Genomic DNA, 16,887 nt, shown 5'->3' with positions numbered 1-16,887 from the left:
GAACTGTGGACCTAAGGAACTTCATCTCGGATGCCTACAACCTTCATGAGACTTGATGATTAATGGTACATGATATATTTGTGCCAAAAAAGTCTTTGCTCGTCTCTCTGCGTGACGTTTTATGGATAACATCACTCGTTAAATACTTCCCCGCATTCATTTTAGGCTCGAATTACGTAATCTCTCCCCTCTTATTGAACTCAAAACTCAAGCTTTGCTGCATCATTCGAAGGGAAATCCCCGACCGACCCACATATAGAATACAAAATCTGCATCCTGCTACGACTTCAAAATTGGCACACAATTTCTACGCCTGACGAATAACTATATCTTCATGAAGAAGAAGAAGAAGAAGAAGAAGAAGAAGAAGAAGAAGAAGAAGAAGAATAGAGTAGCCAGAGAGAACGGGTGAGTGGAATTGCATATTTTTCTCCTAATAACTTCACGTGACTATCGCCTTCTTTAATTTAGTTATTTTATAACATTTTGGCGCTTGAAGAACTACCCGAAGTTTAATTATAACTCCCGACATTTTTACGTACAATCTACGGATTTTTTATTTGTAGACCTGGCAACACTGATTCAGTGACATACATTAAGTGACGAAATATGATTGACGGTTTGCCTCTAAAAACTCAACAGTCTACAGAATGCAACAACAAGGTACGGCCAAATGTTCAGGGCACATTCCGCACACGGACATGGGCCTGCAAACTGTTTATTTCCATGTTAGCACTAATTTTCTACAAAGCTACATACACTAATCATGGGAGAAGCACACACGAACAGAACGTACCAGCAAACCTCATGAAACTCTGTCTTATATGAAATGATCAAAATGCCCTTCGATAGTAACATTGATACATACATCAACCCGCCGTCGCATTGAATCCCGAATGGGCTGATGGCGTGTTTAATTTTAAGTGTTGGTTTTAGATTATTTTCTTTCGAGTAGAACTTTGCCTTGAAGGCAACCCAGATTCAAATACACAATAAAAATAAGAACTGAATGTATTTACGCGTCGCCATAGATATGATGTACATGATTCCAGCTGCAAATAGGACTGTCACCAGTCAGAGTAGCGACCCTGAAAACAGTGGATTTATTATTATTATTATTATTATTATTATTATTATTATTATTATTATTTGCTTTACGTCGCACCGACACAGATAAGTCTTATGGCGACGAAGGGCTAGGAGTGGGAAGGAAGGCCTTAATTAAGGTACAGCCCTAGTATTTGCCTGGTGTGAAAATGGGAAACCACGGAAAACCATCTTCAGGGCTGCCGACAGTGGGGTTCGAACCAACTATCTCCCGGATGCACGCTCACAGCTGCGCGCCCCTAACCGCGCGGAACAGTGGAGTCAGCACTAATCTCGGTCATTTTGAACATTTTTTTCAACCCGCCCCCTCCTGTCCGCATGCCGATGGGGGATGAACTTCGACTTAAACGGCATCAAAGTGTCACTATTTATATCAGCGACCCCGACAATTTTGGATTCGACACTAATATTGGTAGTTTTCCATTTTTTAAAAAATATTTCAAACCTTCCCAACCCCAGCATCTGGGGTTGTTAGGGTTGTCTTACACCCACAGAATTTTTGTTAGATAGTAAACCATGTATACAAAGTTTCGTTGAAATAGCCCCATGCGTTCCAGAGCTATGTTGGAACATACACACAGAGCCTATATATACATCCATTTATATATATGTTAGTAATATAGTGAATAACATTTCACTGGAGTTATTTAGAACAGAAATAAAATGAGGGACGTTATATTACCATGACATAGCTGCTGAACTTTCCCTTCAACGACAAAGGTTCAAATACCGGTGGGAACTAGAAGAAATTGTGACTGAAAAACAAGCGGGGTCAGAAAAGACATTTTCTGATTTTTAAAACCCTGGTTAAAAATGTTATCAAGCTAGTATAGCTCAGCAACCGATTAATTAATAGTTAAAATGGTCTTAATAATAATAATAATAATAATAATAAATATAATAATAATAATAATATGAGATCCATATTTATCGTGACATCGATATATGGATTTCCTTTGGGTTGGAAGTGACATTGGAAATTGAGAAACAGTGGAAGATCACTCTACACCATGCCTGTACTGTACCAATATGTTCTATCGGTCATGAAAGTTGGTGAAGAACCTCGCCCTTGACCTGGTTTCTCCTTGTACGACTCCGAACAATTGGATAAGTTCCTTACAGGGCAGTAACTGGGCGGGCGCGTTTCGCGTCAGCTATCGCAGGGCCTCTAATAAAGTGTTTCATTAAGGATCGCTAATCAATCATGCACTCAGCGAGCAGTTCGCCATGTGTGAAGTGTGACATCATTCTGCGAGTTACCCAACACTTCAAGTGACTACGAACCTGGCAGCTGCGAACAGGGAACGGCTTCAGTGAACGAGCTGACAATATTCTAAAACTGTTTTGACCGAGCGAATGGCTGCACGGTTTGTGTCGCGTAGCTGTCAGCTTGCCTTAGGGTGATAGTAGGTTTGAATCCCACTGTCGGTAGCTCAGAAGATGGTTTTCCGTGGTTTCCCATTTTCACACCAGGCAAATGCTGGCGGTGTACCTTAACTAAAGGAAGCGTCAGTGCCCTTTACTCCTAACCCTTTCTTATCCCGTCGTCGCCATAAAGACCTGTCTGTGTCGATGGGACATAAAGCAAATAAAAACAAAGTTTTGAATGGGCAGACGGCACAGGAAGAAACTCAGCCAATCAGAACTGTATATTATGAACTATAATATTAATGCCCTTGCTTTTGCTGGTGACAGTAATAACTGCTGAAGAACTAGACGAACAGAAGGTGTTAGCAACGACATAACAGAAGCAGAGTACATAGGTTTTAAAATAAATGATGCAACGACGAAGTTTATGAGAATCGGTGTAGGGGAAGCAGGGCATTCAGATTATTACACACATTTAAACCATAACTTCCAAAACGAAGATGACCTTGGAACAGTGATATCCAGCAGGAAACACAGAAGAAACAGATTCAGAAATGATTCAGCAAACAGAAGTCTCTATGATGGTACGAAAGTAATCCCATCCAAACTGTTGTCTCACCACACAATAGAGTAGAGAACTGTATTTTGTACAGAGAGAAAGAAAAAAAGAAAGAAAGAAAGAAAGAAAGATCATAACCTCTGAAAACAAGCTATTGAGGCTGATTTTTTGATCAACAAATGAGGCGGGAGAATAGAGAATCAAGCATAACTGAGAATCAGAGATCTGTTTAAAGATCCTGATATTGTGGCCATGGGCGCCGTTGGAATTACTTGCAGGGGGTTGTAGTTTCGGGCGGTCTGGGTGAGAAACGGAGGGAGGGCAGAATTTTTTAAATTTTAAGCCAGAATGACGTGTATTTAAGGCATTTCACCACCTAAAATATGTCCTCTTTAGTTCAATTGATGGTGGGTTCGTATCCCATCATTGGCAGCCTTGAAGATGGTTTTCCGTTGTTTCCTATTTTCACACCAGGCAAATGCAAACCTTAATTAAGGTCACGGCCACTACCTTCCCAATCCTAGATCTTTCCCATCCTTGCGTTGCCGAAAATCTTTGATGTGTTAGTACGATGTCAAAAGAAAATCTATTAATTGCAAGCAATTTCTGATTTATTTACTTATTAATCTAAAGTAAATACGAATGTATATTAACGTATTGTTGCATTTACGGGTTCGTATTTTATTTAGTGTACGGCATTTTCGAAGATGTGATGCCACTACTTCGAAACCAATAACAAGCGCTAGTCGCCGTATGTAACTAATGGCCGGTTTCTGGAATGACAGTTATCTGTAGATGCGTAGTTATCAGTGACTTAACATGGTGATACGTTTAAAATGAGTTTCCGAAACAACAGTTATCGGCTTTTTCACAGTTATCTCCGCAACGACTGGTAATTGCAGCTAGTGCTGTAGTTACCTCTATGTTAGAACGGATTCCAACAAATAGCGCTATGAGGCGCCACTCCATACCGTTTCGTACAAGGTCTTGTATTAGTTTCGTAAACATTCGAAAGTGATAATGAACTGGTTATAATATATTTACAGTCATTCATTGTAGTTTTAACGTGCTTGGGTGTGCTGGACTCGACAATATTTCGTTAGTACGTTTACTTCCATGTTATCACTTGGCTTTAGTCACTGATTCCACTTGTATAGTGTCATCTGGCCCAGCTGTTTAGGTTACAATGTCCTCGAAGCATGACGCCTCTACTGTAGATATATCTTCCAATACGGGAAATGAATCGTCAAATAAAATAGAACTGGAGTCAAACGGATTTTCATCACGCTCTAATTGATCCTTCAGTGTAGATGTAATGTTAAAATCTCTTTCGTCAGGCTTTGAATCATGAGTCCCACCGACAGTTAGTCAACACCCAATCTGAAATTATGGAGTATTTACCATTAATATTTACATTTGTACTAAATAATAAATATCATGGGTACCGGTATGCATTTATTATAAACCTGCTGAATAATAAATATAGATGTTTATTGCTTTTGTAACGTTATTATATCCTTTAACCGGTGACCTAAGGGCTCATAGACTCCCAATAAACATAAAACATCTGGACTTCTTTAATTAAAAATCTTGCAGGGAGCTGTAGTTTATGTTAACTTTTTATCTGTTTCAACACACTTCACACCCTGAGTCAGGGTTAGCTCGCAACGTTCGATTGAAATTCTCAAGTTGACTTCACGTCAGCAGTTACGTATTTTTGTCAATGCATGTTGCGTGGTCAGTGTAAAAAAAAAATCTGCAACTGTTGCAGCGAGAACAGATGGATATCGCACCATCAGTGCAGAACTTCAATGCCAGAATGATAGGTTCCAAAGTGTGCGGCACGTTTTCATTTATGTGATTATTTTCATTTACGTTTGTTGTGTTCTGGATCAGTGAAAAGTGATATGTTTGGTTATTGCGGTGTATTTTTATAATTTTACTGACGACAACGATCAAGGTGAAATTTAAGACGATGTCTGCATACTATGAATAAGAAATAAGGGGAAATAATATATACCTAATTTTTTTGCATCGTTAGATCGTACATATTTTCATATTATGAGAGATTATGACATGCCGAATCAGATTGATTGAGATGACTGTGTACATATTTGCCAACCATTTTTCTTTGTAGAAAACTTCTGCTAGTAAAAGTAACTAGATATCACCAAAATAACCCTAAAACATTTGCGTAGAGACATCTATTGGATGACGAGAGATACTAAACCCGACGATAACTGTACTGTTTATTACCAGGGCTTATAAATTGGATTTAAGTTTCCGGAAACTCATTAAAGTTAAAAGCACAGTTAAAGTTACAAGCGCTTTTAGGTAACTCACAGGTAACTGTGGTGTACCAGAAACCGGCCATTAGTGAGACTTCAAATTCTACCCAGCTGTAATTGAGGCTGCCAAGATCGTCCTGGCTCTCCCAGTGACAACATGCACTGTTGAAGGCACATTCAGAACATTACGGCGCGTCAAGATTTGGACTCTGTCTGCGATGGGAGGTGGCCAATCAACTTGCGATAAGAAGGCCAGCGCTCTTCCGTCTGAATTACTCAGTCTGGCCCGGAAAGATGGGCCAAACGGAGGGTGATACAGCAGACAGAAATAAATATCAGCAATAATGCTGGTGAGGCCAATACCAGCCGTGTTACCAGCAGCCACAGCAATAAGAAGGGCTCTAGTCGAGGGTACACGCGGGTATACGTCGTATGCCGTCTGCTTCCAACTCTATTGATTAGCGTATGACTTCTGATTTCTTCTTTGCTGGCAGGACCTAGTGTTTACAGTGCACTATGTCTTCTGGTATGGGCTAGAGCAATTTTGTTACTTTCATTGATCTGTCTCTGTCTTATCCTTGGCTTTGACAATATGAAAGTGACTGAGGTATGAGCGATGCTAGTAATGCCATTCCTTATGCAGCCAGTCCCTGCTATGAATGGTGTGAAAACGTTGCTCATAGGGTCGGTTGGTACATGCATTTCAGTGGGCTTGGCAGAATGATATGTAATAGCAACTTCTGGCTCGGTGAGGAAAGCAACGGGAAACTACCTCACTCCTCATTTCCCTAGTACGCCTCTTCAGTAATGCCTAGGCCATCTATGACAGCTGATGACAGAGCTGTTGAGGACCCAACCAGCCTTAGGGCTGAAGACTGAACATACATACATACATACCTTCTGATGTTCTTTTTTTTCCTTTTCCTTTTTTGTTGTTAACTTTCGTGATTCTATTCGTGAGTTTTAACACTTCGGCTACGCTCGTAATCGCGAACATCGAAGGTTCATCTTGAAGAATAACACTATGAGCCATCACTAATTTAAGATCGTCACTGTTCGTTGCTCACGTCTCCAGTATTATATTTTTTCATTTAAACGCCTCAGCAGTTGACCGATTTAAGCCTAAGAAGTATATGAAGACGTGGCTGCAAAACCACCGTACATTCTGTATTGAGGAGTTTCTTACAGTGAAAAGTGTGATCGAAAATCAAAAGGGGCATCTTGGATTGTTTTTAATAAATAGCTTGAAGCAGGTTCAGTAGAAAACTACTGTGTAAGCAAATTGAAATTTTTAAACTAGCCCAATAAAATATGGATTTCTTCTTTGTCATCATAAAATGTCTTTTATATGCCTGACTAACAGATGTACCCGTGCTTCGCTACGGAATTCTACATTGTATACAGAATTTCGGGTTAGGCAGTGTACACGTTGTGAGCAAGATTGTATCAAATTGCATAGCTCTTAACGTTACCCTAGAAACGCGACGGGGAAGTCACCAAATGTCTTTGCTAATATGAAGACTGGGTTAGGAAATTTTCATTGTAACGGTAGGCCCGCTTGCCTACTATCAATCACAATAAAGTTGGGGAGTTTTTATTATAATTTGTAGGCACTCAACCTCCACCTGCCTTTTTACATCCTCAGAAAGACTTCTTAGTAGTTTTCCCAACTGAAATAAACAAAGGTCATTACAATGATGTCAGTAGGAATGGCACGATTAAAAGCAATACTTTCCTATGAAATACTCGATCAAATGAAAAACCACACATTTTCTCACTTTTAACGAACAGTACTACGCTGCTGATCTAACAGTCCAAAGTTCCAGAGCTGGAATGACCAAGCCGCAGACAGTCGTGATCCGTGAAAACTCTTCGTCTTAGACTGACTGACTTTACGGAAAAGTAAAAAGTGCATTTTCTTGTTACTGTGGACATGACCGATACAGAAATACCATTTTTTCAAATTTTAAGCAATCTATAGGCAAAACATTTATATAGATTTATGCCGAAATGAGCGAAGTTTCTTGTAAATAGCTGAAAACCACTAATTTTAAACGCCAGGGTCTTTTTTTTTTTGCTGGGGCTTTACATCGCACCGACACAGATAGGTCTTATGGCGACGATGGGATAGGAAAGGCCTAGGAGTTGGAAGGAAGCGGCCGTGGCCTTAATTAAGGTACAGTCCCAGCATTTTCCTGGTGTGAAAATGGGAAACCACGGAAAACCATTTTCAGGGCTGCCGACAGTGGGATTCGAACCTACGATCTCCCGGATACAAGCTCACAGCCGCGCGCCTCTACGCCAGGGTCGTTTAGCAACCAGGATTAGTCATGCCCTGATTTAGAGTAGGCCTATATCGCGTAAGAATGTTGGAGCTACAGCGCTGGCATTAAGTAAGGTAGTATATCGAATGAAGCGGTTAAGAACTTCTCAATATATCCTCATTCCTTGAAATTCTGGAAGTCTGTGATTATCCGGGATCTTTTATTCACTGAGCACGTGACCTGTTACATCCACGGAATGCCGAGGATAAAATTTCAAGTGTAAATACTGCGTTACCTTAGCATTTCACTTGAAATGTTACGCACTGATTTCATAGCCACGCGATATTTCCTCCAGGATAACGCAAAATTCGTTGAACGACCTTTTCTTAAATTTGAAAGTTACCGAAGTTCTGGAGTCTCGAAAAGTGACTCAAATTCACATCATTACATGTTTTGTTGCGAGGGTTTGGACACTCATTCAAAGCTTCCATTTATGTTTCGAACATTTGAGGAGGGACAGTACCGAGTGAGTTGTCTGCGTGGTTCGGGCCATGGTGGATCCGAACCCCACTGTCGGTAGCCATGAAATAGTCTTCCATGGTCTTCCATTTACACATCAGGCAAAGACTGGGACTGTGCCTTAATTAATTAAGACCATGGTCGATTTCTTCCCAGTTCTAGCCCTGTCCTATCCCATCGTCGCCATAATTAAGACCTGTCTGACTCGGTGCGACGAAAAAACCAATAAAGGAAAGGGGGACGGTGAAGATTCATGTTCGTACGTGTTATGATTTCTAATATTTGCACTGTAGGTTGTCAACCCGTTGTTTTAAACGAAGCTAAACCATCTATGTACAAACCATGAAACCTTGGGGAAATGGAAAGTAAAGACTTCCGCTGTCCATAAGGTCGGCCCTAATCGGATTAAAAGCGTTCATTTAGGGCGACAATAATATGTATTCTTTTTAAAAGTATTACACTCCTTTGGTGATCAAAATACTCCATACGCTTTTATTTTCGCAAAATAAATTCTTATAACCTTTTCTATAACTCACCATAAGGAATTAAGTTATTATTTTCATGTCCACATTGCCGGTTACAAACCGTACAATATTAGGACTTACAAGTGACGTCAATGTTCACCGAGTACAATAATCAGTTCTCAGACAAGTATTGGAAGTGAAATTCCATTCAAGAAAGCGTAGGAACAAGGCTGTAAATAATTTGGACTACTCATACAAGTTGGAATAGATGGACTGAAGAAGGCATATTCATCATACAAAAATATGTATAATAATGGTGAGATTTAATGTTTCATTACTCCCGTTACTGTCGAGTATGAGCTAATTTCTGTTGTACCGATGTGGATCATAGGACACACACTACAGCTCTCATCTGATCGGTTGTTACTGTTCTCTTGATAACCGTCCAAGACTTCGCAATAACAGCTGCCTCAGCTTCGATATAAATAATATTAACGGAGAAACATGACATTTTCTTAAACATAACCCTGCATTATGTAGGTCTTGTCCGTGACTGTGCATTAATTCTTTATGAAATAATACTTTTACCAGTCACTATTTTTATCAATTCGTATTCCACAACGCGTTCAGAGCTTATACTCTATCGTCAGATGGTACCACATGAAACGCGTTTCAGAGCTTATACTCTATCGTCAGATGGTGACCACACGAAACGCGTTTCAGAGCTTATACTCTATCGTCAGATGGTACCACATGAAATGCGTTTCAGAGCTTATACTCTATCGTCAGATGGTACCACATGAAACGCGTTTCAGAGCTTATTGACGTCAGAAAAGTTGGATGGCGCAGCCACGCGGTGGAATGTTAAAGCTGCAACATAGTGACTGGTGAGATTTATTTACATGGCGAAGCATTGACGTCGTGACGGAAACAGAAAGAAAATTGTCAAATTTGAGGAGGTACTGCTCTGTATACGGTTGCAAATCGTATAAAACGGATGCGAAATCTGTTCACTACTTTCCTGTACAAAAAGTTCAGAGAGAAAGATGGTTTTCCGCGCTGTCAATTCGAAAACGCGTTACGCGATATATGACAGTGTGCAGTCTGCATTCTTGTGAAGACGACTTCTTTCCACAGCGTAGGTATCGGTACTGTTTATTGTACTCATTGATACTTATTGTCTCTAATTTGTATTCACAAAGATTTAGCTACATCAAAAATACTGATCAACTTGTAGCCTAATACTTCTGTGCCGCACATAGAATGCAATCCGCTCTTTGTAAACTTCTTCATATGTGTAACAGCAGACAGTAAATTAACTATCTACATGTGAGTAATATCTTTAACTGGTAGTAATTAAGCGCTGCATTTAAATTGCCTATAAAATACTTCTAACAATGAAAGAAAATATGTAGTATTTTTCCATCATAAATTAACTTTTTTTGCTATTTGTTTTACGTCACACCGACACAGATAGGTCTTATGGCGACGATGGGAAAGGAAAGGTCTAGGAATGGGAAGGAAGCGGCCGTGGCCTTAATTAAGGTACAGCCCCAGCATTTACCTGGTGTGAAAATGGGAAAAAACGGAAAACCACCTTCAGGGCTGCCGACAGTGGGGTTCGAACCCACTATCTCCCGGATGCGAGCTCACAGCTTCACGATCCTAACCGCACGGCCAACTCGCCCGGTCATCTTAAATTAGAAGCCATAACCTAATTATTTGGTAGAATTGGACAAACCAAGTATTCTTCAACCCCAAACAGCTGTGACTGTAGAGGTTATAGTACTCTTAATTTTCCAACTTTGGTCTGCATATTCTGTAGGTAGTTATAATTTTTATACTTATTATTGTCGGTTCTAAGTTCTAAATTTTGTGCTGATGGTAAAAATGGAAGAACATTAAGTTGATGTGGGCTGTTCCAACACAAGCCTGTATAAAGCCTAGGATTTATTTGCTTTACAACATTTACTTAGTAGAATTATTATTTTCTTTCTTCCCCACGATTACAGTTTACAAAACAGGTAACTCCCCCGTCACCTGGCTAAGGCTTTGGCATGGACCAAATCAACAAGAAATTACTCCATAACCTCTAATAGTGGAAAATTACAGTAGCTTAACTGTTAAGGTGAACCAGCGTGTCAACGGTAACATTTCTCTGAAAAACCCGCTTTACATATACAGTTGCACTTCACATTTTTACCCCCTTGTTCAAGACAACATTAACTTTGTGCGGTTTTGAATTGATGTGGGATGATTGTAAAGACAACGCTACAACACCAGTTTCATCTTCGATTTCAAACTTTTTACCTACACATATCAAGTAATTACGCTTGAATATTTCTTTCCCTTCCACCAATGGACGCGTGAAATCTCCGACAACTCTCAACAGTTGCGCATACGATACCAAAGACATTTTGAATACTTAATAAATCCTACAGACGCACACCCGATCACTGTCATGTTTACTTCCCGTCACTATCTCGCCGCCATATTGGAAACAGCTGACCGTAAGCTCCTCCCCCGTTTCGGACGTCAATACTCTATCGTCAGATGGTGACCACCTGAAACGCGTTTCAGAGCTTATACTCCATCGTCAGATGGTGACCATCTGAAACGCATTGTGGAATGCAAATGAATAAAAATTGCCACTGGCAACAGTATTAATTATATAATAATGACATTTTCTGTTTAAGCACCCTTTATTGTTGGTATGCCGCTGTATATTTAACAAATAATGTACAGCTTAGTGCACACCCCGGATATCCCTGAGCCTAAGTAACAAGTTTTGAGACACTCTGTCAAACGTTTTTCGTGTGATGTCGACACAAACAAATACACACACACACAAAACAACCTATTTTCGACTTTTGTGTACTTAAACTAAGATAAATACGAAGTATGACGCAAAAATTTGAAGTACATAAACAAAATTATATCAAAAATTAAGTTCCCAGAAGGAAACGCTGGAAAATTTACGCTTGAAAATGCCTTAAGAGCTTGAACATTACAAAATTATCATTATATTTATAAAATGAATTTTGTGGACGTCTAGTAGGCCTAGATGTTGTTAACGAATTCGTTCATCTTGTCTCCTTGCTGAGCAATATTGGCCGCTGCGAGCAAGGGATAAGCAGGAGGAGAAGAAGAAGAAGAAGAAGAAGAATAAGAATAAGAATAAGAATAAGAAGAAGAATTGCACTTCGAAAAGTTGCTATGGACAAGCTCCGAACAATCTTTTTTTTTTTTTCAGTTTGCTTTACGTCGCACCGACACAGGTAGGTCTTAGGCGACGATGGGATAGGAAAAAAGCGTAGGAGTGGAAGAGAAGCGGCCGTGGCCTTAATTAAGGTACAGCCCCAGCATTTGCTTGGTGTGAAATCGAAAACCACGGAAAACCATTTTCAGGGCTGCCGACAGTGGGGTTCGAACCCACTATCTCCCGGATGCAAGCTCACAGCTGCGCGGTCCTAACCGCACGGCCAACTCATCCGGTGCCGAACAATCTGGCGTCCCGAGCAGTCTGTAAAAAAGAAAACCAAAGAAACGTCTGGTTTGTGTCTTGGTACTTTCAGTCGTTCTATGGCTGTGAATCATGGACGGTGAAGGCCAACTACAAACAGTGCATCGATGCATTTGAAATGTGGTACTGGCGGAGAATGTTACGAACACCTTGGCCGGAAAGATGACCTAACTCCTCCATAATCGAAGAGCCTGGTATCCCGAAGCGATTTTCGACTCTTATCAGACAGAGAACTCTGCAGTAGTTTGGACATGTTGTAAGGAGAGAAAATAGCCTTGAAAAGTTAGTTGTCCAAGGAAAAGTAATGAGATTAGGCCACGTGGAAGAGCTGCCAGGAGATGGATATCAGATAAAAGACGCTACTCACGCACCTCTTTGAGTGACAATCCAGAAAACAGATGACCGCAGACAATGGCGACTGCTGTTAAACTCTATTGAATAGTAAACATGAGATCACAATACTCAGACATAATTACGCAACTAAAGAAGAGAAGAAGAAGAATACTGTTTCTTGTTTTATGATTTTAAGTGATATATTCCTACAATAAGTCTTTCTATAAGGCCATCATCTCTTCCTTCCTTGCCATAGTCTCAGTTAATTACGAATGCGCATACCAAGAGAGACAGAACTTGAAGTCCCAGAGCAAAACTGAAACCTATAAGAGTGACCCTAATAATAATAATAATAATAATAATAATAATAATAATAATAATCCTAGAACATAGAACTTTTCAATCACTTTCCTCTATCTACGTCTACCGTACCATATCCTTGATTTATTCTCTATTTATTTCCTGACAGTTTATAGTCGTGTTATACTCGCTCTTGAACAGTATTACTAAACATGTAGTTATTTTATCTATTTATTTCACTAATCCGTTTAGGCTGGGAAGACTTGGGAGAAAGGAGACGAGCTGCTCGACTAAGTGTTATGTTCCGAGCTGTCAGTGGAGAGATGGCGTGGAATGACATCAGTATACGAATAAGTTTAAGTGGTGTCTTTAAAAGTAGGAAAGATCACAATATGAAGATAAAGCTGGAATTCAAGAGGACAAATTGGGGCAAATATTCGTTTATAGGAAGGAGAGTTACGGATTGGAATAACTTACCAAGGGAGATGTTCAATAAATTTCCAATTTATTTGCAATCATTTAAGAAAGGGCTAGGAAAACAGATAGGGAATCTGTCACCTGGGCGACTGCCCTAAATGCAGATCAGTAGTGATTGATTGATTGATTGATTGATTGATTGATTGATTGACTGATTTATAGTTTTTTCCTCCAAACTCAGCGACGGATCCCACCTCAAGGGCAGTGTCCTTGAACGTGAGATATTTAGCCGTGGGGAACACAACTGGGCAGGAGGATCAGTACCTAGCCCAGGCGGCCTCACCTATTGTGCTGAACAGGGGCCTTGTGTGGGATGGGAAGATTGGAAGGGATGGGCAACTAACGGGGAAGGAAGCGGCCGTGGCCTTAACTTATATACCATCCCGGCATTTGCCTGGAGGAGTAGTGGGAAACCACTTCGAGGATGACTGAGGAGGGAATCGTAACCCCCTCTACTCAGTTGACCTCCCAAGGCCGAGTGGACCCCGTTCCAGCCCTCGTACCATTTTTCAAATTTCGTGGTAGAGCTGGGAATCGAACCCGGGCCTCCGGGGGGGGGGGGCAGCTAATCACACCAACCACTAAACATGTATTTATCAGGTGAAATATTTCAGTATGAATTTTGTTGCTCAATAGCTATGAATATCCAGAATGGAACTCCGCACTCTTTCGGTACACGAACATTAGACCGCAAGTTTATAACAGGCAGGTGAATGTAGAACGGAGGTTTATTTGAATATAATTATGGGCAAATCAAATCTGATTTCTTTACAAGACAGGAAATCTAATGACCCGAAAATTCGACAATATTACGTTGTTGCTGTTGTTGTTGCTGCTGAAATAGCGTAGCAAGTAGCGGCATATGTTGATATTGTTCACTTCACGCGTCTCTATTATTATTATTATTATTATTATTATTATTATTATTATAATATAAAATTGATCGAAGCATCCAGTTCACTATCTCAGCCATATATGTGCTCCACTTAACGTCATTCCAAAAGGGTAAAATGAGGAGACCGGGGACAAATTATGCATCCTGGCCTCCACACATCGCAGTTTATGGTATACAGAGAAGGCGCCAGGTAATTAATCTTATCACTGACCTTCGCATTTCCATAATATTATAACGGTACATGTCAGAAAGCAATCTTCATTAAGGCAAAGGTAAAGTTATTCTTTGGCAATATTGTTTACTTGGAAGAAGATTGCCACATTCCTTCATTCATTAAGCATTGTTCCCGAACTTTCCCGGCTGGTGCTCCCCTTTTTAAGCTCTGCAAATTTCATAACTCCCCCCCCCCCCCCGCGGCTCATACCATTAATATATTGTTTCTTAGAAACATTTGTACAGTGAAACCTCAGAATGCGAGTAACTTGGTCTACGAGTGTTTTGCAAGAAGAGCAAACATTTTAAGTAAATTGTAACTTGATAAGCGAGTGAAGTTCCGCAATACGAGCGTCACGTGTGCCTACGTTTTCCCCTCCCCTGTTCATTTGTTGAATGGATGAACGAGGGTTCAGAGTATTGCTGGTTATGGACAATACTCCTGCTCATACTCCAGGCCTTGAGGACGACTTATTGGAGGAATTCAAGTTCGTTCAGGTTAAGTTCCTTCCTCCCAACACTACTCTACTACTCCAGTCTATGGATCAGCAAGTCATTTCGAAATTCAAGAAGCTATACACCAAAGGACTATTTCAGCGATACTTCGAAGTGACCGAAGGAACAAACCTTACCCTCCGAAAGTTTGGGAGAAAGCATATCCCCATCATGAACTGCCTGAAGATCATCGATAAAGCCTGAGATGGAGTCACCAACAGAACTCTCACTTCCGCTTGGGGAAAGCTGTGGCCTGACTGTGTTCTTGGACGTGATTGAGGGGATTGTTTGTGACAATGAGCCGCCGATTGTCGATGAAATTGTGTCCTTAGGGCAGACTATGGGGCTGGAGGTGAATGACGTGGACATTCAAGAGCTGGTGGAAGAACATAGCCAGGAACTGACCACCAACGAAGTGACGGACCTGCATCGCGAACAACAGGAGGAGCTTATGGAGGAGATCTCCTCCGGGGAAAAGAAGAAAAAGTCTATGGAATCTCTCACTTCAATTGAGATTCGGAAGAAGTTAAAAATCTGGGAAACGGTGCAAAATTTTGTAGAAAGACACCACCCGAATAAGGCTATAGCAGGGCGAGCGATGAATCAGTTCAATGACAATGTCACATTTTCGTGAAATCCTCAAAAAGAGGCAAAAGCAACAGTCATTGGACAGGTTTCTCCTTAAAGTTGCACGAAAAGAAAACAATATTCCAGTGAGCCAACATATAGCAGTGATTCTGTTTGTGAAATTCGTGTTACACAGTAACTCTTCTCATGACATCTCTCGTCTCCTCACATCAACAATGATTCTATTGTAAGGAAAAGAGCACTTTAATTTGTTTTACGTTATATTTTGTTTTAGAAATGGTATGCGAATAAATATTTTTGTGTTGTGGACGAATCATCCGGGTTTCAATTGTTTCTTACGGGAAAACTTGCTTTGATATAGGAGCGCTTTGGATTACAAGCATGTTGCCGGAACGAATTATGCTCGCAATCCAAGGTTCCACTGTATTTGAGATTAACGTAGAATAAATGAGGAGATGATTTCAAAATTTCGGTGATTCATTTTAACAAGAACTAGGACCAGGAGCGTGTCGTCCTAAGGATTACACGAGCACTAGAACACCCTGGTAAGCCAAAATAACTGAAATGTACACGCTATGGTATGATGAGAACAACATTTTTGTACGTTGAGAACGTATTTAAGAAGTTGTGAACACCGATGCAATTTTCGTTTTCATTATGCGCCACGCGAGCTGATCACCTGGCCCCGTTGTAAACTACAAAGCTGGGCGTATTACATAACTAGAGCTTGAAGGATCAATGCTGTGGGTATGGCGGACATGAGTACAATTCCTGTTTGATCACGGTCCGCTGGTCCGTTTCCAGTGTCTTCTCCTAAATTTATTCTCAAATCCAAAAGATGGTAGCATGTATCGCATAGTCTGTAGCGGTGGATAAGGCACAAGGCTGCTACCAGGAAGTGGTTAAATGACGAACCGCATGACGCTGTTCTTGTCAGTCGCATGTGTAGCATAATAATGCTTTAATGAACCAAAGAGGCTTTTAGTTGACTATTTGATTAAAAAATATATTTGTACTTTAAGCTTGTGTAGTTGAAAATATTAGTTACAACTCCTACAGAAGGATGGGTGTATACAGAGTGGTTCAAAAATGCAGCACATAATTTCATGGTTGGATTCCTCGCATGCAGAGAAGGAAAAATGTATATATGGACATGGGTCCTGAAATTCGTACTTTCTTGGCCTCCACGATCACCTGATTTAAACCCGTTGGAATTCTTTGTGGGGTTTAAGCAAAGTCTTCGGTGTACGCGACTGTTGAGGAGGATGAAGCAACACTTCAAGGCAGAATTCCAAGGTCCTTTCGAACAATACGAACAACACCGAACATAATTCGAGTGTGTTCGTAACTCCATGCGATGTCAAGAATCAGTCTCTAGTATGACAGGGGATGGGCATTTTAAACACCTCTCGTGAACATGTAGCTCGCCCCCAGGAGACGTGCCGGGAAAAGTAGCAACATAAAAGGTGAGTCCTCGGACACTTCCAGCACTAA

General features: G+C 40.6%; 1 protein-coding gene across 2 annotated transcripts in view; it reads right to left on the bottom strand.

The window, feature by feature from the left end:
* LOC136878900 (uncharacterized) overlaps window positions 1-16,887 on the bottom strand; it is a 288,522-nt gene that overhangs the window by 131,576 nt on the left and 140,059 nt on the right. The gene's annotated exons all lie outside the window — the stretch shown is intronic.

Source organism: Anabrus simplex, chromosome 8 (genome assembly GCF_040414725.1).
Source record: "Anabrus simplex isolate iqAnaSimp1 chromosome 8, ASM4041472v1, whole genome shotgun sequence".
In the NCBI taxonomy this organism is placed as follows: Eukaryota; Metazoa; Arthropoda; class Insecta; order Orthoptera; family Tettigoniidae; genus Anabrus; species Anabrus simplex.
The sequence above is the reverse complement of the archived record's forward strand: the minus strand, read 5'-3'. Positions and strand labels throughout refer to the sequence as shown.